Genomic DNA, 24,379 nt, shown 5'->3' on the forward strand with positions numbered 1-24,379 from the left:
ATTACATATGTTAGTGTTTAAGAATTGCCAAATTCCATATGTTAATATACTCTGGATTCTTGATGCCCGAAGTGGATTTGTGAGCTACTAGCTCATATTAAATATATGTTTCTTGTCTCAAAACAAGTGGATTTGTAGCTCTTGTTCCCAGTCAGTACTACCACTGCATATCAGACATCCCAAATAGCATCTTAACGACACTGCCTCAAAACAATTTTATATTAGACATTCCATTTCATTGTAATTTCACTTCTCACAAGCATTTTCACAAACATGTCAAATGCAATTCCTTTTTTTACAAATGTCTCCAACATTCAATTTTCATTACCTTCCTCAGTACAATAAGTAAGAATCATAACAACATAGCTCAAAAAAAAAAAAAATTCCAGACAAAACAAACAAAAAAAGAATTACATGCTTTCAGCCTCCCTGGTCTAGTGCAGGGGAAAGAAACTGATGTATCAAGCATGTCAGCTTCACGATTTTGTGGTTTCTTACTTTTTGTTTTTAGTGGCATTATCATATTGCATGTCAACTTCATGATTTTGTGGTTTCTTACTTTTTTGTTCTAGACATGTGCAACCAAAGATTCATTTTCTATGATAAAGTTAAGGAGAAGTTGGGCAGTTCGGATGACTACCAGACTTTCTTGGAGTGCTTTAATATTTATAGCAACGGAATAATTAAAATGAGTGATTTACAAAATCTGGTTTGTCTTAGACTATTTGTTAGAAAATTCCATATGTTAGTGTTTAAGAATTGCCAAATTCCATATGTTAATATACTCTGGATTCTTGATGCCCGAAGTGGATTTGTGAGCTACTAGCTCATATTAAATATATGTTTCTTGTCTCAAAACAAGTGGATTTGTAGCTCTTGTTCCCAGTCAGTACTGCCACTGCATATCAGACATCCCAAATAGCATTTTAACAACACTGCCTCAAAACAATTTTATATCAGACATTCCATTTCATTGTAATTTCACTTCTCACAAGCATTTTCACAACCATGTCAAATGCAATTCCTTTTTTCACAAATGTCTCCAACATTCAATTTGCATTCCCTTCCTTTGTACAATAAGCAAAAATCATAACAACATAGCTCAGAAGAAGAAGAAAAAATTTCAGACAAAACAAACAAAAAGAAAAATTACATGCTTTCGGCCTCCCTAGTCTAGTGTAGGGGAAAAAAACTGATTTATCAAGCGGGGAAAAAAAATAGCTTGGAGATTCTGTCGGAGATATGGTTGAGATGGTGGGGCTCGAACTAGTAAGGCTGGGGACGGCGAAATGGTGGGTCTGGGCGGGTGAAATGGTGGGTTTGGGAGGGGAAAAAAACGTGCAAAGATGAGAACGAAGATGGGCTCGGAGATAAGGTTGGAGATGGAGGTGTGGTCCAGAGATTCAGTTGGAAATGAACCTAGGGCTCATGGGGTTGACGGGCGATGGGCGAGAGAGATAACGTGCAGAGGAACCCGATAAGGAGAAATATCGAAATCATCCGTTATCGTTGCTAACGTGTGTTTTAAAATGAATAAATTCATTTCCACGTCAAGCAGGATAACACAATGGGACCTAAGAGCGGGGCGAGTAGCATTGCCCCATAATACAAACCAAAAAAAATGAATAGGAAATAACAATGCCAAGAACTTTGTAGGGAACTCATTTTTTTTTTAAATTCGAGTGGGTGCATGTAATGTTTAGTTGGAAGCCATGTGCCACCTACTCCAACGACCCACCTTTGCACATTATGGGTTCTAAATTATATACCCATTTAACCATTGGGCTACCATAAATAGTGTTGGTGGGCCTTAAAGCACCTATTAGATTCGAATGCCACAACAAAAGCAGTAGACATGCAAGCAAGTTCAACCCACCAGCTTTAGCTAAGACGTGGCATAAAACTGAACCTCAAATCCCAATTTTTTTTTTCTTTTCTATTTTCTTTTTCTTTTCTTTTGAAATCTCACGCAAAAGCTCAGTTAATACTTGATGTGAAAATTTATTTCACATATTTTCTTAGTCCTAATTATTTTGATTCAGAGTATTTTGTATGTTTCTTTGCTTTTTTTTCTAGAATTTTAGGTGTCTTTTATATTGATTTAATTCTTGAGAATTCTTGATATTTTACATATGTTTAATTAGTGAATTAGGTTGAAATTGGACTGATCTAGTCAAAACATAACAATGTTTGGTTTTTGAGTTCTAACTGGGCCTACACACTGTTGTTTTAGGTGTTGTTTGTCTTGCTGGACAGCTAATAGGTAGGCCTAAAAACTTTATGAAGAGTCCAAAATCCATTTCTGTCATTTTGAAATTCGAAACTTAGAAGAAACAAAGAAGTCTGAATCTATCTAGAAGTTTATTGCAGCCCAGACCCAATTTTGGTTTTCAGCCTGTATCTGGAGCTCTAGAAGTCATAATAAAGCAAGCTTAGGTGCGTTGGAAATCTGAAAACGATATCTAAAACTTTTATGAAGGGAGCAACTCCAAAATATCTCGTTCTAATGTTCTAAATCCAGATGGAAGTCGAGAAGTCAAGAATCCCAAATTTTCAACAGCAAATATGGACAATATCTTTTGTTTTAAAATTTGAAAAGAGAATCGATTTTCAATGGATTGGATGGATTGAAGATATGGAAGGAGGGTTGTGAAAATAAAAAGTTACAGAAAAAAAAATAAAAAGAAAAAGAAGAAAGAAAAAAAGACAAAAGGAATCCATAAGAAATTCAAATTCAAAATGTGTTAGGAACAGCCTAAACATACTTTAGTATTTTGACCGTAACTTCCTACTCATATTTTGGATTGATGCAATTCTTGATGAGTTGGAAAGCTATCAAAAAGGGCTACAACTTTGTCTCAACTTTATCTTCTAAAGCACATGCACGACCTCTAAGATAAATCCTAAATATTAAGCGAAAATCAGAAAAACCTTAGGGTTTCTTTCTACCATATATAAGTATATTATTGGCATGAAATCGGAGGAGAGTCTAAGTTTTAGAGTCCAATAGTCCAAAGATTATTCTTTAAGTTTATTTCGAGGAGGCAGATTTGGAGGGCAAAGACGAGAGCCGCATGCTTCATCGACCAACTTCAATGAAGAACACTAGTTTTTTTATTTTTCTTTTCAATTTCATTATGAGCTAATTTTATTTTCTAGAGCTTTGAACACACAATTTATATTTTAAGTTATTTTATTTTCAATATTTCTATAATTGAGTGTTTATTTCTTATTCTTCATGCGTGCAATTTTCTAGCTAATTATTATTCGATCTATCGAATCGTAATGAGACCGAGAGGTGATTTGTGATTAGAGCTCTAGGATTAAATACCATTAGTTAAGCAAAAAGAGAAATACTTTATCACGATTAGCGTGATTTTTAAGAAAATTCCAAAGAATTTAATGAATCTCTAATTAATTAAATTCACATAGAGATATAGAGTTATTAATTGAAGATATTTTTAGTATTGTTTGAGAGAAAATATTAAATAGTTAATGGATTTTTATCATCAACTTAATTGGAATTCTGTAACAAGGAAGAACAAATTGTGTGGGATTCGCTAGGTGAAATCAAATGTTCTAGATAGTTTCTTATTATCTTTAAAATCTTAATTTTAATACTTTTTTTTAGTTTAATTTAAATAATCTATTCTTTAAATTTTGATTTTCCAAATAATAATTAATTTAGTAAATTTTAGTATTCAATAGGATAATTAATCTTTGTGTGTTCAACATCCGTTTTCTTTAAAACACTATACTACTTATTACGATTCTGTGTACTTGCAGATATTTTCAACAAAACAATACAATAAACACTCATTTGCCAAAACATGAGCTGCTTCTTTAACATTTCTCCCGACAGGTTTTAACTCTCATCCTTGCAAAACCCCATGACTTCCTTATAAGAGCACTCTCTTGAAATATACAAAGTCAAATCCAAGTTTGAACTAATATGACATAAATTTATCTTTATCTATTCCATTCACATTTAATCTCCATATTGGATTATCTATTTATTTAATTTTTATTTAATTTTTTAATTAATATATTTTTATCATATTTTACTATTCTACTAATTATATGTTAATTAGTAATCATATTCTAATTAAATTATTGGTTAAAAAATCATATTTTCAATAGTCATTTAATGCTAATAACCACAACGTCTAATTAAACTAATCTAAAATTATATATATAATGTCTTAATTACAAATCAAATTTCTATATTCCTCATCCAACTATATTTTTTTGCCAAACTTTCTTTTATCCAACAATCATATCTATTACATCTTCCCAAAAAAAAAAAAGTATCAAACATTATTCAGCATATCTTCTACCAAAAAAATAACTTCCCAAATCAAGTATATCATATATAAAACAATATTACAAAAAAAGAAGACAAGTATATCTTCAGAAAAACTGCCCAAATCAATGTGCATTTACAACAAGCAGCCCAAAGAAGTGTACCATTACAGCATTAACGTAGTTACAAAAGCCACATACTAATGTTTAGTGTCAACATACAGCCCAAAGAGAATGACTGTCCCATTACAACAACAGACTAAACTCTGGCCAGCCCACATCCTCATAAACATCATTTCTTAAAATGCACAACTGTCTTGTGCAATACGTAAAGATACACCAAACACCAGAGAAGTTATTATTAGAGAGATGCTGAAAAAATAAAAATAACCCAACCAATACATGATGAGTCAAACTTAAATCCATCTTACACCATTCAGTGACAGGAAAATAACAAGAAATTTTCATTTGTATTCAGCATGATCAACCAATAGGAACAGCCTTGAATTGTTAGCTCTAGTGCCCTTATTCAACTAATTACTCCAGGGTCATGAAAAATAATGAAATTCAACTAACCATACGAATAAAAAGATTCAAGTATTCTTAAACAGAAAAGCTTCTCTTAAATACTAGAAAACCTTCAAATTAGTGGCATTTGGATGACAGTAAATTTCAAATACTAAGATATGTAAATCATTTTACCCAAAAAGAGAAGTATCGAAATTATTTATATCACAGATACTAAGCCAAGGCTCAGTTTAACTTCTTCATTTTTTTTTTTTTTTTTTTATTGGAAGTTTAACTTCTTGATTAGGATGCTCACATGACGGTGTTACTTAAGAACCAAGATCCAACAGCTACTCAATGGAAGCTTAAAAACATTTGCTTGAAAAAACAACAACAATAGCAGAAAATGCACAACTGAGAGAAAATGTAGCATGTGAGCACCAATGTAAAATGAAATTTGGATTGGAAAACCATGCATATACCTCTTTTTATGCATTGCCTATATCCTGTAGCACAAACATCTCTGAAGAAAAGAAGGCTACAAAAGCAAAAAAACACAGGTGTCCCAATTAGAAACGTACAGACGGAATTGGAGACAAAAGCAACGCAAAAAATAAAAATAAAAATAAAAAATAAATTGTAGGGCGACTACGTTTCTGATGGCACGGCGCTGAAGAATGTTGTAGAGCTCTACGGGAATCTTGGTGGCACATATTCTACGATTAGCTTCTGCAATTTGCAAATGATAATTGAGGATTTGCAGTTCAAAATTTCAAAAAAAATAGAAGCAAAAAAGAAAAGGAAAAGGAAGAATGAGCACTACTGGACGAAAATCATAAGGAATGATGATTCATTGGATTAAATATCAGGTCACCGAGCGCTTAGAAAGCAACCAATACTGGAGGGGTTACATATGAGCTGCTTCTTTAACCTTTCCCACAACAGTGTTGACTTTTGAGTCCTATCCTCGAAACAAACCCATCAAAGTCCCAATGTTGCAAAACCCCATGCAGCTCCTTTGAGAATGATCTATTTCCTCAGCAATATTGAAAAAAATTAAATAATTAAGAGAGAGTGAGAAAAAAAAAAAAAAAAAGATCGAGTATCAATTTAGAATAAATATTATGTGGTATTTTTATCATTTGATTCATCTCATACCTTATAAAATTCTCTAAATTTTAACTTAAATACATCATTCCTAAAATTTTATCCTACATTTTACTAATCCTTCAAAAACTTTCTACATCTCATTTCCTATACTTTCTCTACTCTATTAAAATAATCTTTTTATATTATTTATTGATTATTTTTTTTGTAATACCCGAGCCCAAGCCCGAGTCCAAGCCCATACCTGATGGAAACCCAGCCCTCAGGATGAAACGGTGGTGTTTAGATCACTCTTGGTTCCCCTCTCCTGCAAATTTCGGTGCTTGTGGGTGTACCGGGGCTTTAGGTCACCGAATTGAACCAAGTTTGTGGGTCCTCTTCGATGTCGTCTTTAACCACCATCATCGGAACCGCTGGTTGAACGCCCCCACCTGTTATAGCCGTAAAATTATGTAATCAAAGTGACTGAATTGTTTATGGTAATTCGAGGTTACCAGGCCTCCTTTTGATAATCTGTAGTTGAATAAATGCCTCGGTGCCTTTTGATTGAATAATAGCAAACATAAATAGGCCAGGTGATAACTGACAACTACACGACATGGGCATTGCCCAGTAAATATGGACAAAAACAACTGACTCAAACAGACTACAGGTAACAATAAAAACAAAGACTTAGTCAATGAAATAAAAAAATATATTAATTAAACTAAAAACTAAAACGACACAGCATTAGCACCACTAGACAAACAATAGAATAACACGGGTCTCGAAGCTTCGCTCATAACAGATGCCCCTTGTTAGAAAACCTTGTCCTCAAGGTTAGGGTAGCGCCTCCTTATGGTTTCTAAGGCTTCCCAGGTAGCATCTTCCTCACTAGCGCCATTCCACTGCACCAAGACTTCAACTCCAGCCGCATTTCCTTTCCCTTTTATCCTTTGCAAGATCTTCTCAGGCTCGGGTTCCATGGATCCTTCGGGAGTGATACCTGGTAAGTTTGCACATATTTGTCTTCCTTCTCCTTGCTTCCTTTTAAGGCATGAAATATGAAATACGGGGTAGATCTTGGCTTCAGGGGGTAGATCTAGTTCATACGCCACTTGTCCTACCTTTCGAACCACTTTAAACAGCCCATAAAACCTTGGTGCGATCTTCAAGTTCTTTCGCATCGAGACTGTCATTTGCCGGTACGGCCTTAATCTGAGGTAAACAAAATCGCCAATTTCATACTCTTGGCTCCTTCTTTTCTTGTCATCAAAAAGTTTCATTTTAGCTTGTGCTTCCTGTAGGCTTTCCTTGATGAGCTTGGCTATAAACCCACGGCTTCGCAGTTCTTCATCAACCACTTGAACTTTGGTAGCACCCGACTCGTATGGTAACATTCGAGGAGGAGACTGACCATAGACAACTTCAAAAGGGGATACCTTTGTTGATGTATGGACTGAGGTATTGTAGGAATACTCAGCTAAAGGTAACCACTTAACCAAGTATTTTGGTCTGTCACTTGAAAAGCACCTGAGGTAACACTCGAGCACTTTGTTCATGGATTCTGTTTGTCTATCCGTTTGAGGATGATAGGTTGTAATGAGTAACAAATCTGCTCCGCATAACTTGAACATTTCTCTCCAAAAATTGCTAGTGAACACAAGATCTCGATCACTTACTATGGTTAGTGGTAAACCATGTAATTTAAAAATATTTTCCATGAACACTCTGGCCACAGTTAGAGTTGTGTATGGATGAGTAGTAGGCATAAAGTGAGAATATTTACTTAACCTATCCACCACCACAAAGATTATTGTTTTGCCTCTTGAAGGAGGTAATCATTCAATAAAGTCCATGCTGATGTCTTCCCAGTTCTTGGCAGAAATGAGCAAAAGCTGGAGCAACCTCGATGGGAGGAGGGCTTCAACTTTGTTCCTTTGGCATACATCACACTCTCTGATGTGTGTCCGAGCATCATTCCTTAGGCTAGGCCAGTAAAACTCATTTTTAATTCTTGCTTGTGTTTCTGTACTCCTGTGTGGCCCCCTAATGGACTGTTGTGGAATTGATGCAGGATCTGCTGCTGGAAGGGCACCAATGACCAAAGATGTAGCCTACCCTTGTAAAAGAGTAGCTCATTCCTGAGTTGGTAGTGAGATTGGTCCAAGTCTCCATGATGGTAGTGGCAAATCAGCTGCTGCAACATGGGGTCCTATTGGTAAGCTTTCTTTAACTCTTCCATCCACTGAGCTTGAATTATGCTGGCTGCTTGGATTTGGATTTGGTGTTGTTTGGATTTCTAATTGGACATTGTTGTGAAAGATGGGTTGGTGCTGAGATTTTTGGTAGTTGGTTTGGAGTTGGTAGTTTCTGGTTGGCTTGTGTTTATGGACGATGTTTGGGTACTATTTGGGGTTGTGCTCTCGGGGTAATGTACCCTGAAAAGTGCATCAGCCACTGCATTATTTTTTCCACTCTTATACTCGATTGTGAAGTCAAAACCCAACAGTTTAGAGATCCACTTCTGTTGTGATGGAGTTCCCACCCTTTGTTCGAGCAAATATTTGAGTGCTTGCTGGTAAATGCGTACTTTGAAGGACCGTCCCAATAGGTAGTGCCTCCATTTCCTCACTGCCATCACCAAGGCTAATAGGTCTTTCTCATAGGTGGATAAAGTCAGATTCCTCCCTTTCAAAGCCTGACTGAAATAGGCTAGGGGCTGCCCTTCTTGCATCAGCACTGCTCCCAATGCTTCTCCTGAAGCATCACGTTCCACCACAAACATTTTAGTAAAATTAGGTAATCTGAATACAGGAGAACTTACCATAGCATCTTTCAATTCCTCAAATGCTGCTTGGGCCTTATCATTCCAAGAAAAAGAATTTTTTCTTAGAAGGCAGGTAAAAGGGGCTGCAATTGCTCCATATCCTTTGATAAATTTTCTGTAGTATCCAGTTAGTCCTAAAAAACCACTTAAAACTTTGAGATTTTTAGGAGTTGGCCCTTCTTGCATAGCAACAAGTTTTTGGGCATCAACTTTGAACCCTTCTTTAGAAATAAGATGCCCCAAATAATTGACTTCTTTGCTACAAAAAACACACTTGGACAGCTTGGTAAAAAAAAAAATTTTGCTTCTAGTACCTCCAAAACTTGTGTGAGATGTTCTTTATAGTCCTACATTGACTTGTTGTATATTAAAATATCGTCAAAGAATACAGCACAAACTTCCTCAAATAAGGCCTAAACATGTCATTCATCACCCATTGAAAAGTCGATGGATCATTAGTATGCCCAAAAGGCATCATTAAAAATTCATAATGACCCTCATGTGTGCGAAAGGCAGTTTTAGGGATGTAATCAAGATGCATTCTTATCTGAAGATATCCTAACCTTAAATCTAGTTTTGAAAAAATTTCAGCACCCCCTAATTCATCGAGTAACTCATCAATATTAGAGATAGGGTATTTATCTTTGATGGTATCCTTATTGAGAGCACGGTAGTTCACACACATTCTCCAACTTCCATCAGCCTTCCTTACTAGTAACACGGGTGAAGAATAAGGACTTTGGTTGCTCCGTATGCTGCCATTCTTGATCAGATCAGCCACTAGTTTCTCTATCTCCTCCCTTTGGTAATACAGATACCTGTAGGGTCTTACACATGTGGGTTTACAGCCCTCCTACAATTTAATTTTATGATCAAAAATCCTGAGAGGTGGCAACCCTTTTGGTTCAGCGAATACTCCTTTGAATCTTTCCAGGAGTTGTTGTACTACTCCCAAGATGCTAGAAGTGAGACTTGCAACATTTCCTTCCATAATTTGCAGCCATATTCCTTTTGTTGTTCCCTTCTTAAGGTCGCCAATGTTGTCTTCCTCAGTCACATTCATGGCTGGTCTCTTGATTCGCTGCAACTCTACAGCCTTTTCATCACACTGGAACCGCATAGTTAGACCAGAAAAATTCCATAAAACTAATCACAATCCTCTTAGCCAATCAACACCCAAAACGGGTAGGTTTGGGGCACAAGACAAAATACAAAATTCTCATCTCATCTCATCATTACACGTTTTTCAAATCTCCATACAAAATATAATAAACAATTCAACTTTTTCAAATCCCAATACACCTTTTTAAAATCCCAAAACAATAATAATATTAAAACATAATATTTTAAACTTCAAAACAAAACACAAAATTCTCATCTCACCCCCCAAACCTGCCTCACAACCCCCAAGTGTCAACACATGTAAATTAGCCTTACATGTGTAATCCTGTAGTTTCAAAGAAACTGCCTTACAGTAACCAAGGCAAGTAAGAGTGGCACCATTAGCCACTGGAATGTTAAGTGGCTTTCTTCCCTTGACAGATTGGCCTTCCTTGCTACATTTGGATCTATAAAATTATGAGTATTTCCTGTGTCAATCAAAACCAATACTCGGTGGTGATTAAGTTTTGCAAACAATCTCATAGTTTTTTGGGTTAAAGATCCAGCAATAGCATGCAGGGTGATTCCTAATAACTCACCCACTTCCTCATTATTAGTTTCTATCACAGCCAAGGTACCTTCCTCATTTTCTGGTTTCTCAGATTCCTCTACCTTTCCCTCCATTCCTTTTAAAAGGTAAATCCTGGGTTTGGTACATTTATGTACAAGATGGTACTTCTCATCACAAAACCAACATAGCCCTTTTTCCTTCATTTCTTGCATTAGGGCAGGAGAGACTCTTTTGATGGGAAAGCTGGTTTTTCTGGAGTTATTGAATATTTGGGTTCTCAAGTTGGGTCTAATTGGAGGAGCTGGAAGTCTCAAAATAGGGGTTGGTGCAGGCATTCTAGGCTAGTTGTTTTAGTAGATTTGGAACTTCTTTGGATTTGCCCTTACACGCCTAAGCACTTCTTCCTCTTGTAACCTAGCCAAACCAAAGGTTGTTGAGAGTGTAGATGGCTTAAACATGGTGACAGTGATCCTTAAATCATCCCTAAGGCCACTGAGAAAGGTACTAATTCGAAACTCTTTAGATAATCTAGTTATTTTATTAGATAGTATTTCAAATTGCATCTGATATGCTTCTACAATCCCAATTTGCCTTAATTTAGTAAATTCCCTTACAGGATCCTCATAGGCTGAGGATCCAAATCTCACTTCTAAGGCTGCAATAAAATCTTCCCAAGATTGGACTGAGCTGGACTCCTTTAACCAACTATACCATGATAGGGTCTTTCCTTCCATATGGAAAAAGGCTATTTGAAGCCTTTGGTCATCAGGTGTTTGTAATACTCAAAAAATTATTGTGCCTTTTAAATCCATTCATCCGGATCAGTATCATCAAATTTAGGAAAATCCAACCTTAAGGACCTAGCTTGAATTCCCCAATTTCCCTCAAATATAGGATTGTTATTAACCTTTGAGTTGGAAGAACCTTCCCCAGAATTGTGATGTGCTGCTAAGGTCTCATAGCGAGATGCCAGATTATTGATCTGTTTTAGAACTACAGCTAACATCTCCTTCTGTCGCTCCTGTTCTTGACGCAAGTGGGTGTTCTCTCATGTCAGTGCTGCCAAAACTTCAGTCATCTACGCATGCCTAGTACCCTCAACCATTGTCGTAGAACCAAGGCTCTGAATACTACTATTATAGCCTTAAAATTTTGTAATCAAAGTGACTGAATTGTTTATGGTAATTCGAGGTTACCAGGCCTCCTTTTGATAATTTGTAGTTGAATAAATGCCTCGGTGCCTTTTGATTGAATAATAGCAAACATAAATAGGCTAAGTGATAACTGACCACTACACGACATGGGCATTGCCCAGTAAATACGGACGAAAACAACTGACTCAAATAGACTACAGGTAAAAATAAAAACAAAGACTCAATCAACGAAATAAAAAAAAAAAACAATTAAAACTAAAAACTGAAATGACACAGTATTAGCACTACTAGACAAACAATAAAATAACACGAGTCTCAAAACTTCGCTCATAACACCACATTTTTCACCACCGTGCAACACCGTTGATCGAGTGGTCGACAATCACCCTTCACCACGCAGGTAACCCCCATGGCCTTTGTTTCCCTCAATTTGAAAATTTTCTCTTTATTTGATCTCAGTATCACACATCGGAACATTGGTCCCTACAAATCTACCCCTCCCTACTATGTATCACTGTTATTTGAAGATCATTGGAATTCCTTCACCAACACTAGTAAATCCTCCCAAACCTTGATACATGTATTACAGCGTATTTTTACTTTTAAAAATACATACTGATTTTGTGTAATTCCCCATTAAACTATCATATTTTAATTCCCTTTTTAGAGTAGAACTTGTCCATTTAAGTTTAGCAGTGAATTTCTTGAGTCATTCAAGTTGACCTACGCTGCCACACACTTAAGTAAATTTCTCTCATATTTACTCATTTTTAGTTATTTCATTTTGTGACACCTTCAAGGATGGAACTTAACAATGGTATTGTTATTGGTTCATAGGACATTGAGTTCGTATTTGGACATCGTTGCTCCACTCTCTTATTCCAGTGGATACCACACGACACTAGATATAATAATTCGATGTAAATTTCCCAGTCACTTAGTTACGTGTACAAGATGAATAAAATATGATTGCTGGATTTTTCTTGTGATATAAATGTGGATGGTTGAATTTAATGGTTGTGCATTCTTATTGGATTGTTGTTGGGAGGCCTCTTGGTCTGAAGAAGAGTATGGAGGAATGTGTGATGATGGTTGTGAGAGTGGAAGTTAGATGTCGGAGTTATTTTGAGGCGGATTGTGTTGGTTCTTCGACTATTTGTGGGATAAACTATATTTGGGTTGTTTGTGTGGAATGTTGCATGCGGGCTTATCGTGTTGGATTCATGATGATTATGGGTTGTTTCTTATTTATTTATGGGCTACTAGAGTTAACGTGGATTTGCTTTAAATTTTTATTTTTATTTTTATTTTTGGATGATGTCATAAGTTATGTGGCTGTTTGGATTTACATTATGACTATGATTGAGTTGGTCATGTTGGGTTAGTTGTATGTTAATATAGTTCAGTTTATGGGTGTTCGGGATTGAAGTGGTTGCTGGTCGGGATTGCTTGAGACATGTGGGAGTGATATCAATGATAATATAAATTCATTCATGGGTATGAGATGGATTAGTTAGTAAATTGTTTAATTGATCAACATGTCGGGAGTAAATGAAGGCTGATTTATTGATATAAATAGTTAGTGTAGGATTTTCCTATAAACATAAAAGGGTGAAAATTTCCAGTTAACCAAGTATATGTGTTGGTTTAGTTATAAACGTGTGCACAAATTTTATAATATAGGTTATCATGACACGACTAGAGTACGGTTTCTGAACATAGAGAATACACTGCAAGAGTCAGGTAAGTGAGGTTCCTATGTTAGAGTTGCATAAAAGGAAAATGGACTAGGGTTGGTTTGTAAAATGTGCATGCTATGTTTTAAAAGAAAATGTGAAAAACAACCTTAGTAATGTGTTCTGCATTCACTCATGAAATATGTATGAAAGAGAAAAATATTTCTTGACTTGAATAGTGTAGACATAAGAAATATTTGACATCTTTCTAAAATGTGCGAAAGAGCGAATGTGAAATCTGAGAATTTTTGTACATGTTATACGAAAATGTTTTGGATCTGTTTTGGTCATATGAAAATGATATAAATATGTTCAGCACTTTGTTTGATATAATATGGATCTGAAAAACCTTTGGCATGACTTTTTGACTATATTCTGATTCTTATTTTGGTTATGATATAATGATTCTGATTTTGTTATATAGTTGCTACCAACACTTCTAATATGATATGAGTGCGTCCACTTTGGAAACAAAGTGATTTTTCTAGTATTCTTTCATGTGTGTACACTCAGGACTCCGAAATTGAATAATGGAAAGCATATATAACCCTAGTTTGGCCACCGGGATAGCACAACCCTACCACTGGGGTTAAATATGGTATATGATATGATATAGTGAGGTGATATGATACGATACAATACTATGCAATATGATATGGTAAGAAGAAGATGTTTAGTTAGTTATGCCAAAGCATTTTTTTTTTAAATGAACAGTTGGTTTTTGAAATATGAAAAAAATTAAAATGTTGCTCTGAAATGTTGCTGAGATTGGAATGGCACCTTTCTTTATTGGTGAGGTCCTGTTTGAATCTTCCGAGCCATCTGCTTGATTTGAGGGATCAACCCCCTTATTTGGCCCTTGATTACTCTTTCCAAAGTCAGAAACATCCTCTGATGCTTCTCGCTGCCCGTGAGGATCTGCAGCACCCCAACCACCACCGTCATACCTCTTTGTAAACTCACTTCCTTGCTTTGGAGGGGTAGCTCTCAACCATGCACCGTATTCTGGTTTGTAAGTCTCGTTGTGGCCTCTATGCAACTTGGTGCATCCACCCTCCTTATGTTTTATGACTCCACAATGAAAACAAAAGGATGGTAATCGCTCGTATTTTATTGGAAGTCATAACTATTTGTCACCAAGTTTAAGAAGTCTACCTCGGATCAAAGGTTTGGATAGATTGACACGAACTTTCATACGTAGATATTGACCCCATGCACAACCTGAGCTGTCTGTATCAATTTCAATGACATCTCCTATACCCGAGCCAATTTGCATTCCAGTCTCTTTATTCATACTCACCAATGTCATATTATGGACTTGGACCCAGAAAAACTCATAGGAAAAGGGAATCTCTGTGGGAGGAGTAGTCCAGTCAACGTCCTCCATGCAAATAAGATACTTGTCGAAGGTCCAAGGTCTACCCAACAGGACCTTATTTTTGTCTAGCTCACGTTGAAACTCCACCAAAAACTTGTTTGCCCCCATATCCTTAAATTGGAGCCAACCAACAGGACCCCATACCTTTGGCATCATAGCACGGAAAGCCTCTCTATTAACCAATCTTTCAGAGACAACTAGGATCATCAAACAAAACTTCTTTTGATTGGCTACCTTCGCTACCTCTGATTTTGAAATTGCAACTTCTTCTTTCACCTGATCTGTCAAGGTGAGACCTCTCCACAATCTCTCCAATTCAGTCTCCATACTGGTCTCTTCAGTCAAAAAAACTGAGAGATGCACTTTGCTTCAAGCAAAGATGAAAACCTCACCCTTCAAAAGGAGAGGACAGGATTACTTTTTTTTTTTTGTTAGGATTATTGCAGGATCCTCTTAAATTTGAATGAAAGATTGAAGATTGCAAAATTAATGCAGAGTAATTTGGTACTCATGATCTTTGCAGTTCTAATAAGGGATATTGCATTGAAAAATGATAAGGTTACTACTCTCCTACTACTTATTTACTACTCTTTTTGTATTTAATTTCACTACAAGAAAAATCAGCTTTTGCAGCCAAAAACTGAAGGGGCGAGTGATTTTTGGCTACAACAAACCATAACTTACTGTAGCCGCATTTTTGTAGTAGCGACTGTGAAATTCGTCATAAAACATACTTTTTGCGACGACATGATATATTTTGCGGCGACTTTGTCTCTTCACAAATAATAATACCGTGTAAGATGAAAAATAGCAAGTTATTTCTCAATGCGGCGACATGTTTATCACCGCATTAAGAGAGAAGCGTGCAAAATATTTCTCCTCGTAAAATTACAGAAACCCATTTTCGCCGATACTGATCTGTCTTCCACCCAATTTTGCTGCAGCCATCGCAAGCCTCCACCACCAAGCATGAACGTGCCTAGCCACCTTGCTTTCACCACCAAAACAGAGCAAAACCCCCTCCATCAGTCCATCCCAGTCTTCACGTTGAACAAGGTCTGAGAAAACAACGGCGTGTGTTGCGCCGATCTCCACCTTAGTCGATTCTTCTCTATGACAGATCGACTTCCCTGCTGCACGGCGTCGCCTCCTCGACTAGCCGGTAAGTCTCTTCCGTCTCTCTCACAATCAATTTGCCGTCCCTCTCTCTCTCTCTCTCTCTCTCTCTCTCTCTCTCTCTCTCTCTAACTTTCACTCAGTCCCTCTCTCTCTATAGGCTGCCCAATTGTGTCCCACCGTCGCGCACGGCTTCTCCACTCGGTCCCTATTTCAGCAAGCTATCTCCTCTCATTTTAATCTGTGTGGTATTTCTCTCCTCATTCCATGTCTATCTCTCTCTGTTTTGGGTATATGCATTTAGCTATTTTTTTTTTTGGGTTCATTTGCAAGTGAAAGGTAAAGTCATTGGAGGCTTAAATATTCAGATACTAGTTTAATTGTGAATCTGTTATGAATTGCAGTGCTTTATCTACATTGGAAACTTTTTGATGCTTGAGGATGGGTTTTGATCAGTTTTTAGATGCTGATTTATAATTAATTTGGAGTTTTGGGAGGTTTGTCGAATGTTGTTTTGGGTGACCAAGCAATAGTTAATTTAGTCAATGCTCTCTTCCGTATTTCCTAGATGGTTCTCACAACTTGAAGTTGTTGCTATGTTTTGACCGCAACCCCAAACAATGACATATGTATAGATATACTAACATGTAAAATCAGCAATTTTAAGTACTGATTGGAGAGCATGAAAACCATAATCTAGATCCCAAATGAATATGTACCCTCATCTCCACACGTTTCATGGTCATACAGGAGACCAATAAATAATTTGCTCATCACAAACGTTCCAAGTGGATGAATTTACATTGACCAAAAGTACTAGGAACTTAGCTGGTATGTTGTAAAAATATCCGTGTGTGTTGCATCCTACCTTTCAAACATGACACGGATTTATTTATTTTTTTAATTTTCGCCTAACAAGTATTTAACATTTTCCACTCAAAATTACTAAAATTCACATATTGCCTGCGTTACCGACTTATATTTTAGTCTAAGGTTTATTTTGAATAATAAATGAAAATAGGTAATGTAGCACAATTTTAACAATTGAATCTTTACATGTGGTCTGAGTTTTAATTTTTATTAGCGTAATATGCCGATGTTGATAATTTGGTGTGCAAACTGATATGTTTTGAAGCTTTAGTAAAAAGAATTATGGCTCTCCAGTTAGTAGTGGATGAATGATCAATTAACATGATGTTATTAACTTCATGATTCATACCACTTGAAGCTGTCATTAAATATTTCCACCAGATGGAAAACATTGGCTGTATGGATGGTTCTGAGAAATATATTTATTAATTCATGAATATGATCTGCCTAGCTAGATCAGCTACAAGTCGCTTGTCTTTCTATTTTGTCTTTCGCCTTTATCCTTCTTTTCATTGTCATCCTATCCTGTTGTCACTATGACCCAAAGCTAATGCTCTACCACTCTTTAAACTCATAGCAATAAGTAGTGTTCATCCAGATGATGTTACAATTACTTCCTTTTCTTTATAAATATTGCAGGCATATACACTAAGTTTTGCTGTCCCACATTTATTTTTTTGTTAGTTTACCGGTACGTACCATCATCTGTCCCATTTGGGTTTCATAGTGCTTAAGCACTATGAAATGGCTTCAACTTAGCTAGAATCATCACGTTTAACATCTATTTTAAAACTCAAGAACCTGTCCAATGGGTTTTAAGTTTTTGACATGTCCAAGCCCATAAATCTCTTCAGTTTTTCCTATAGAGTTCTTATTTCAATATATATATTTATGTATGTATGTGTGGTATGTGTGTTTCTTGACCCATATATGTATATTCTATGTTAATATATATCGTTGGGGTTGATATAGACCATCTTATATATAATGGTTTTAGTTAGAAAGATTATGGACCAATAATCTGTAGTCCCCACAGAAATTGTTCTATATATGTTGACTTTGTCCAATATTTGAACATCTACGACTATATTGTGACTTCGTCCTCCAATTATATATATATTGAAGTTTGGCAATGCTAGTTGAGTGATATAGTCGGTGGTTTATTATTTGGTTTTCTCTTCTCCCAAAGGAGGCTCCCATCTTATTCATTATATTTTCGTTGGGAGGTTAATATTTAATGCGAGAGATAGATACAATGTTGCTTATGTCAAAACATATATGATTTCTACTCCATGTATTATATGTGTGTTTGATTATTTATTTGCGTGGTGATTATTTTTTACCTTTTCCAGTATATTTATTTGCTCACACATTGCATCTTTCTTTTCCTACAGTGCTACTGAGTTTATTCTATATAAACTGAAAATGGTGGGAAGGTAACTAAAGTCCACTGTGCTGCCGAGTTTATTGTATATAGACTCTGGATGTTGAAGATAACAGAAGTCCACAGTGCTGCCAAGTTTATTGAAAATGACAGTTGAAGATAATTGAAGAAGACATTTCATTTGTAAATTTGTAATGGAAAAATTTGAATATCTGGATGTTGATCAGTCTGGAACTTTGTCAGTGTGTGATATTAATTATAATGCCCGAATATCATCTAGTCTGGTCAGGTGACCATACCTTGGAAATTTAGTAATTGGTTTGTATACGTGTATGAAGTACTTCCTGTAAAATCAGATTTCATCATGGATATGTAGTTGATCTTGGGGATGAACTATTATATTGGTATTTACTGACTCTGTTTTCCTTACTACAAATATATTCAGATTTCAAGTATTTATAGACTAATACAAAGATCAACAAATAATATTTCTCATTGAATTCAAGCCATGTATACAACTTAACAAATCTGTTGTGTACTACTATTCTTCCAAGTTCTTTCATAATATTCCAGGCGAGTAATTATGTTATTGCCTTCAGTCAGACTCGTCATCCTTTGAGGCACCATTAATTATCAAGTCTTCCTTTGAGGGCTAGTGGATGCCTGATTCAGATAGAGCAAGAGCTTTAATATTGAGTAATGGAAAAAATGTGCAAGTGGAAAATGTAGGCATATGGACCAGATTAGCAAGAGCCTTAATATATATGCCTATTTATTATGTAATATGGAACCCCGGCCACTAATCATCTGCGTAATTTTAAGCAATGGTTTTATGCGAGAACAAATGTCATAGAATCTCAATTGGTATGTATGCTTTTCTATTCATTTCTATACAAAGGTGGCATGAACATACGTTAATTCCCATATGAAAAGGTATGAGCATCTAATTAGATAAGATCAATTGCATCATTGTACTTGTCATTGATTAAAGAAGATGAATTAAAAATATTATCTTACTAAATAGGTGTTAAACACGAGAATGTAACATAGTGATATGATTTATATATATATATATATAATATAACCTCAATGCACACGTGTAAGGTCCAGCTGGGTCCCACCGTTAGATGCAAGTAGTACGCGGGATAGTGAAAAATCTAGGCGGCAAATTTGGAGGGAAATCAATTTTATCTTTTTGAAGTCTGTCACTTGGTGCAAAGTCACTTGAGTGAAGTCAGTCCACAACACGAAACCAGTCCACAAAAAGTTGAGAGTTGTTTTATCTTTAGAGAAATCTACTTACCCATGGGTGCTTTTCAAGACGCAGCACATGTGGGTGCCATTGGAGACTGATTTCATTCAGACTCACCTTTAAGCATGGGTGCGTTTGGAACTTAAACCACTCTCAACTCATCTCAACTCATCATTACAACTTTTTCAAATCCCAACACAAAATATAATAAATAATTCAACTTTTTCAAATTCTAAAATAATAATAATATTAAAAAATAATATTCTAACAATATTTTATCATCTCAACTCAACTCAACTCAACCCACTTTAACATCCAAACACAACCGAGATCCTAGTAGTAAGTATTTTCTTACGTGCTCGTCTTTGTCCTTTTGGAAAAAAGTCCACTACTTATTAGTTTCATGAAAATCTAATGATTGAACATAGTTGGTAATATTATATTGGGGTGAAGCTAAACTTTTCTCGTAGGATTTTCTCAGCTGAGGTGGAATGTTATCGTTCATTGCTCTCAAATTTTATTTATGCAAACATAGATATACAATCTAGTAAGAGCTCAGTTGAGAGGTATTTTTTGAAATGCTCTTGTTTATTTCATAAATCTAGAGCATTGGCAATGGTCTAGCCATTGCCAAGTCTAAAATTTGCCTAGAATCTTAAGTTTTAGCTATAATATCAATTTTTGACTAGGTGAGTCCACATTGGACTAGCCATTATAAAGTTAAAATAATAATATAATATTATTATTATTTTTTTTTGCAAATACAATTTATATATTTTTTAGATCTTCATACTTTGTAGAAATAATGTATCTACTCTATCAATCAATAGAAATAATGTGCATGCCATGCATGTTTTACCATTCAAAGAGAGAGGAAAGTGATTAAATAATTAAATATTGCTTTCCATTGTGAATAGTAACTAACCATATTTGGAGAGGACTTAAGATTTACTATTCATCAAGTCTTAAGCTTTGGACCATTGGCTAGTCCAATGTGGAGGCTTTTTCTCATATCTAGCTAAAGTTTAGACTTGCATTGGCATTTGGCTAGTCCATTGCCAATGCTCTTAAGGGAGAATTTTCAGAGGTTTAATAATCTGTAAAAAGAGCTTATTTCACTCCAGTTTAAAAATATATTTTCATGAGCTTATTTCAACCTGTCTACAACCACAAACCAAACATGAATGATTTGTAAAAGCTTTTCTATTGCCATTCAGATTTCAGAACAAAAATTTATCCACCTGGCTCTACCAACATGGCTTTATGTTATTATTTTTTATTCGGAATTTTATTTATGCTGCATGGAGCTTTATCACAGAGAAAGAAAGTGGACTTTTTGGATGGTCTTGGTTGTGTGGACCATGTAGAAAGTAAAATACTAATAGGCATTTTATCCCATTTATTTCACTTCAGAGTATTTATAGTATTTCACTTCAGATGAGGCTGCAAATATTATATTCAGAGACGTGCTAGAACACAGATCTGGTTATGCAAGAGGACTTGGTGGTTCAGTTATACCCGAGCCTAGACCATCATCCATGTCAGCACAAGTTCAGCACCTTGCCCAAGAAAATGAGAAACATAAAAATGAGGCAATGATGTACAAGAATGAATTGGATGACCTTAAAAAGGATGTACTTCAATTATTGGTTTGGCAACAATCATATGACCAAAGGATGGAGTTTCACATGTCTGACCCTCCATCTGAAAGAGTGTCTAATAGAGACACTCTTGCACCAATTTAGCTGGATGGGAACTCTAAACTTGGGAGTTTTTGATGATTTGTTAAGATGTATTCGTGAAGAATATAATATTGCTAACTTTTGCTGGCCTATACATATTTTGTTTATTAGTTGTCTAGAAAATGGTGCAGGATTTTGAAGTTGGTTGTACTTGCTGGATTGGCATCATAAAATGTCCAAGATGAATATTTCCTACATGTTGCTTGGTGAAGGTACTTTGTTAAAGGTTATTTCTTTAAACTTTGTAAGTATACTTTAAAACAATCAACCTATTGCATGCCTTGTCTGCATTGATTAAGAGAGTTGATCATTGTATTCCATAAGATTAGTTATGATGGTGGTGATATTAAAACCCAGCATTCTGTGAGATGTATACTAGTCACCAAAAAATCTTTGGTAATTTTTCCTGTAATAGACTAACAGTGGAGATTTATGTTGAATATGCATGTAAAGATTAAGAGATTTAATCTTGGTAACGTTTTCATGTTGCATACAGTTTTTTAACCAATTGGTGTTTTTTTTTGGTATATTATATGGACATTAGTGCTTGTATGCATACAAAATTATCTAGCTTCAAAAAACTAACTGGGTATGCACTGTTTTCAATATTTGGTGGTGTGGGTCAAACAAAAATGGCATGAAGATATCGTTTGCTGGAATTTTGGGCTTAGGTGGTAATTTCCACCATTCATTCCCCTGTTTTTGGACAGGCTATATACTTGCATATCATATAGCCTCAAATGTAGTGCTTGAAAATGTAGTGCATATCATATACTTGCACATCATATCATAGGAAAGATACTTGGACAGGTCATCCATTTTGTGCTTAGGTGTGTGCTACATGATATGCAGTTTTAATATCATATATAGGGCTGAAAATTTTATCCACCCTACAGATGGTTGAATTGTGACCATTGTTAAATCAAATACATTTGTGAGTTTGGTTTAGGGTTGATATGTTCTTTATTTGGAGCTCATGCCTCAAAACTGTAATGTTTGTACATTGATAAACATAGAAGGGTCTTTAATGTAGAGCCTAGAGCAGTGAACTAGAAAAAATCATGTCACTGCCTAATGCATCTTCTATTTTCCTGTGAAATATGGATGATATAACAGATTTTAATGAATTATTGGAGGCTTTTGCTTAGTTTAGTTTGTACATGCAATGAGTGGCATAAGTTTAAGTTGTACATTCAATGACTGGCATGAATTATTGTCTGCTTAAGTTTGTACATGCAATGAAGCCCATAAGGTTAGTTTTTGGTTGATTCTTTGTAATTTGCAGTAGACATCAATAATTACTTCAAGCACATCAATAATTGTTTGAGGCATGTGTATTTTTCAGGTAGACATAAGCTCCCATATGTTGATATCAGCCAAGTGGAATTTTTTGATGCACCAATGAGCCTGCTGGATGCTACTTATATGGACTCATTCCCAGGTTTAAATTAATGTATAGGGTTTATATTAATGTATAGCCATGTTGACAACAATTCCAATGAGACGGACATATTCTTCATGTGTTTAGTGGCAGTAGACGTTTTTAGGAATTTAAGGAATTGCATGACAATTAGAAGAAAGCTGCTATAATGAATTTCTAAAAAAATATCAGAAATGTTCACATTCAAGCTTATTTGTATGAAAACTGGATGGCAATGTACATGATAATTATTGGAAAAACATATGGTGTTTGAATTATATTAAATCTAAAACAAAAGTCCTCAAATACAGGTTTGGCAGAGTACATAAATGAGAGGAATCTCAATGATGTACATCTTTGACTTCTTTCTTCTTGATTACATACGTTACTACTCTTTTGACTTCTTTCTTCCTGATCTTCTTTATTTTTTTTGGGTTAGTGTGGTGTAAAGAATGCTTAATCTAATTAGATCCTGTTACCACCAAGATGTTAAGAAATTAATAACCACTGCAAAGTATTCCCACATGTATCTATGTTTGTTTAATTCCATGATTTGTATAAAGAATCATCGATATGCATGAAATGATCAGGATGTCATCTTAAATTTCTAAATAGACTTGAAGTATATATTAGGACCTGATCATATAAATAGATGAGAAGGACGTCATCTTATATTGCTAATATATGCTATTTCCCTAGCTCTTTTTATATATAATATTGCTCATCCGTTTGTAATTTATTTTTGGCAAATTCATGAGTCACATAGAGTACGTACTGAACTATTGGGTTCAATTAAATTAGATGCACTGCATCTATCTAATTTCCTGATCATGATCTCTAAATTAAAGAAGAATAATTTTTTATGATTGGACATTATAAATTCATGAGACGTATACTGGGGCAAAGAATCAATATAAATAAAATATATTTTATGATTGGTGGAGAATCAATATGCATGCCAAGATGATAAACAGGGGAATTGTGATAGAGGTTGTTTCAATTCAGAGTACATATTGAATGATTTGCAAACTAACTTGGGTGAAGAACATGAGCTTTAAATAACGTTAATGTGATTTGAAGCCAGTGAATCGAAAAACCCATAAATTCCTGCAACGACGTTGCTGCATCAGTGAATCCAAAAACCCATAAATTTGCTCTCAACTATTGTTTGAATCCAGCGTTCGGAAAACCCATCGATCTAATTCTGTGAGTGGGTTCTTATAATTTATTCACCGCATATCCATTAACCCACGCAGCTGTAAATTTGTTAGCAAGCCTTGATATTTGGCATTTCCTGCGCCATACATGCTCACCGTATGTAAAACCCATCTAAGATTGCGGCGTGGTAATTGAATTCACCGCATGTAGAATCTTAACCAAATGCGGGGATCTCGCTCTTTCACCGTATGGATCAGCACTAGAAATTGCGACGTGGTAATCAAATTCACCGCATGTAGAATAAAAAAAAAATTGCGGGGATATCGCTCTTTCACCGTATGTAAAATCCTAGGAATCGCGGCGTCTACAAATTCACCGCAAATGAACAAAGCTTCTTACTGCCAACCCCAAAATTGCCGAATTTTGGATTTTACAGCCCCGCAAACTCGCCGTAAATAACCCCAAATTTGCGACGCCTCCTCACCGGAATTGCCCTTCTCCCAAATTTGCAAGACGATTTTGCTGCGAGAAATGTTGGCCGACTTAGGTGCAGCAATTGCGGCCGCCCATGATTTATCACCGAAATTCCACTGACCAGACGTTTTACTTTCAACCGATTAGCGAAGAGTGAATCTCGCAGTTTCTGGAAATTTGCTGCGAAAAAACAGGGGAAATGCGGAGATTTCGCTCCCCACGAGAAGGGAAAATTCCTGTAGTGAATTTTTTTTTTAATTTTTAATTTTATATAATGGTTAAGGAAGTTATTATTAGT

General features: G+C 35.6%; 2 long non-coding RNA genes across 2 annotated transcripts; one reads left to right on the forward strand and one right to left on the reverse strand.

The window, feature by feature from the left end:
- Nucleotides 1-15,576: 15,576 nt before the first annotated feature.
- Nucleotides 15,577-18,406, forward strand: LOC118344160. The gene is made up of 3 exons (XR_004797936.1): nucleotides 15,577-15,827; nucleotides 15,942-16,029; nucleotides 18,046-18,406. It is a non-coding gene; the product is annotated as an uncharacterized LOC118344160 (long non-coding RNA).
- Nucleotides 18,407-18,506: 100 nt separating this feature from the next.
- LOC108980078 lies at nucleotides 18,507-23,857 on the reverse strand. The gene is made up of 2 exons (XR_004797935.1): nucleotides 23,484-23,857; nucleotides 18,507-18,698 (listed from the first exon to the last, which is right to left on the reverse strand). It is a non-coding gene; the product is annotated as an uncharacterized LOC108980078 (long non-coding RNA).
- Between the last annotated feature and the right edge of the window lie 522 nt (nucleotides 23,858-24,379).

Source organism: Juglans regia, chromosome 1 (assembly GCF_001411555.2).
Source record: "Juglans regia cultivar Chandler chromosome 1, Walnut 2.0, whole genome shotgun sequence".
In the NCBI taxonomy this organism is placed as follows: domain Eukaryota; kingdom Viridiplantae; phylum Streptophyta; class Magnoliopsida; order Fagales; family Juglandaceae; genus Juglans; species Juglans regia.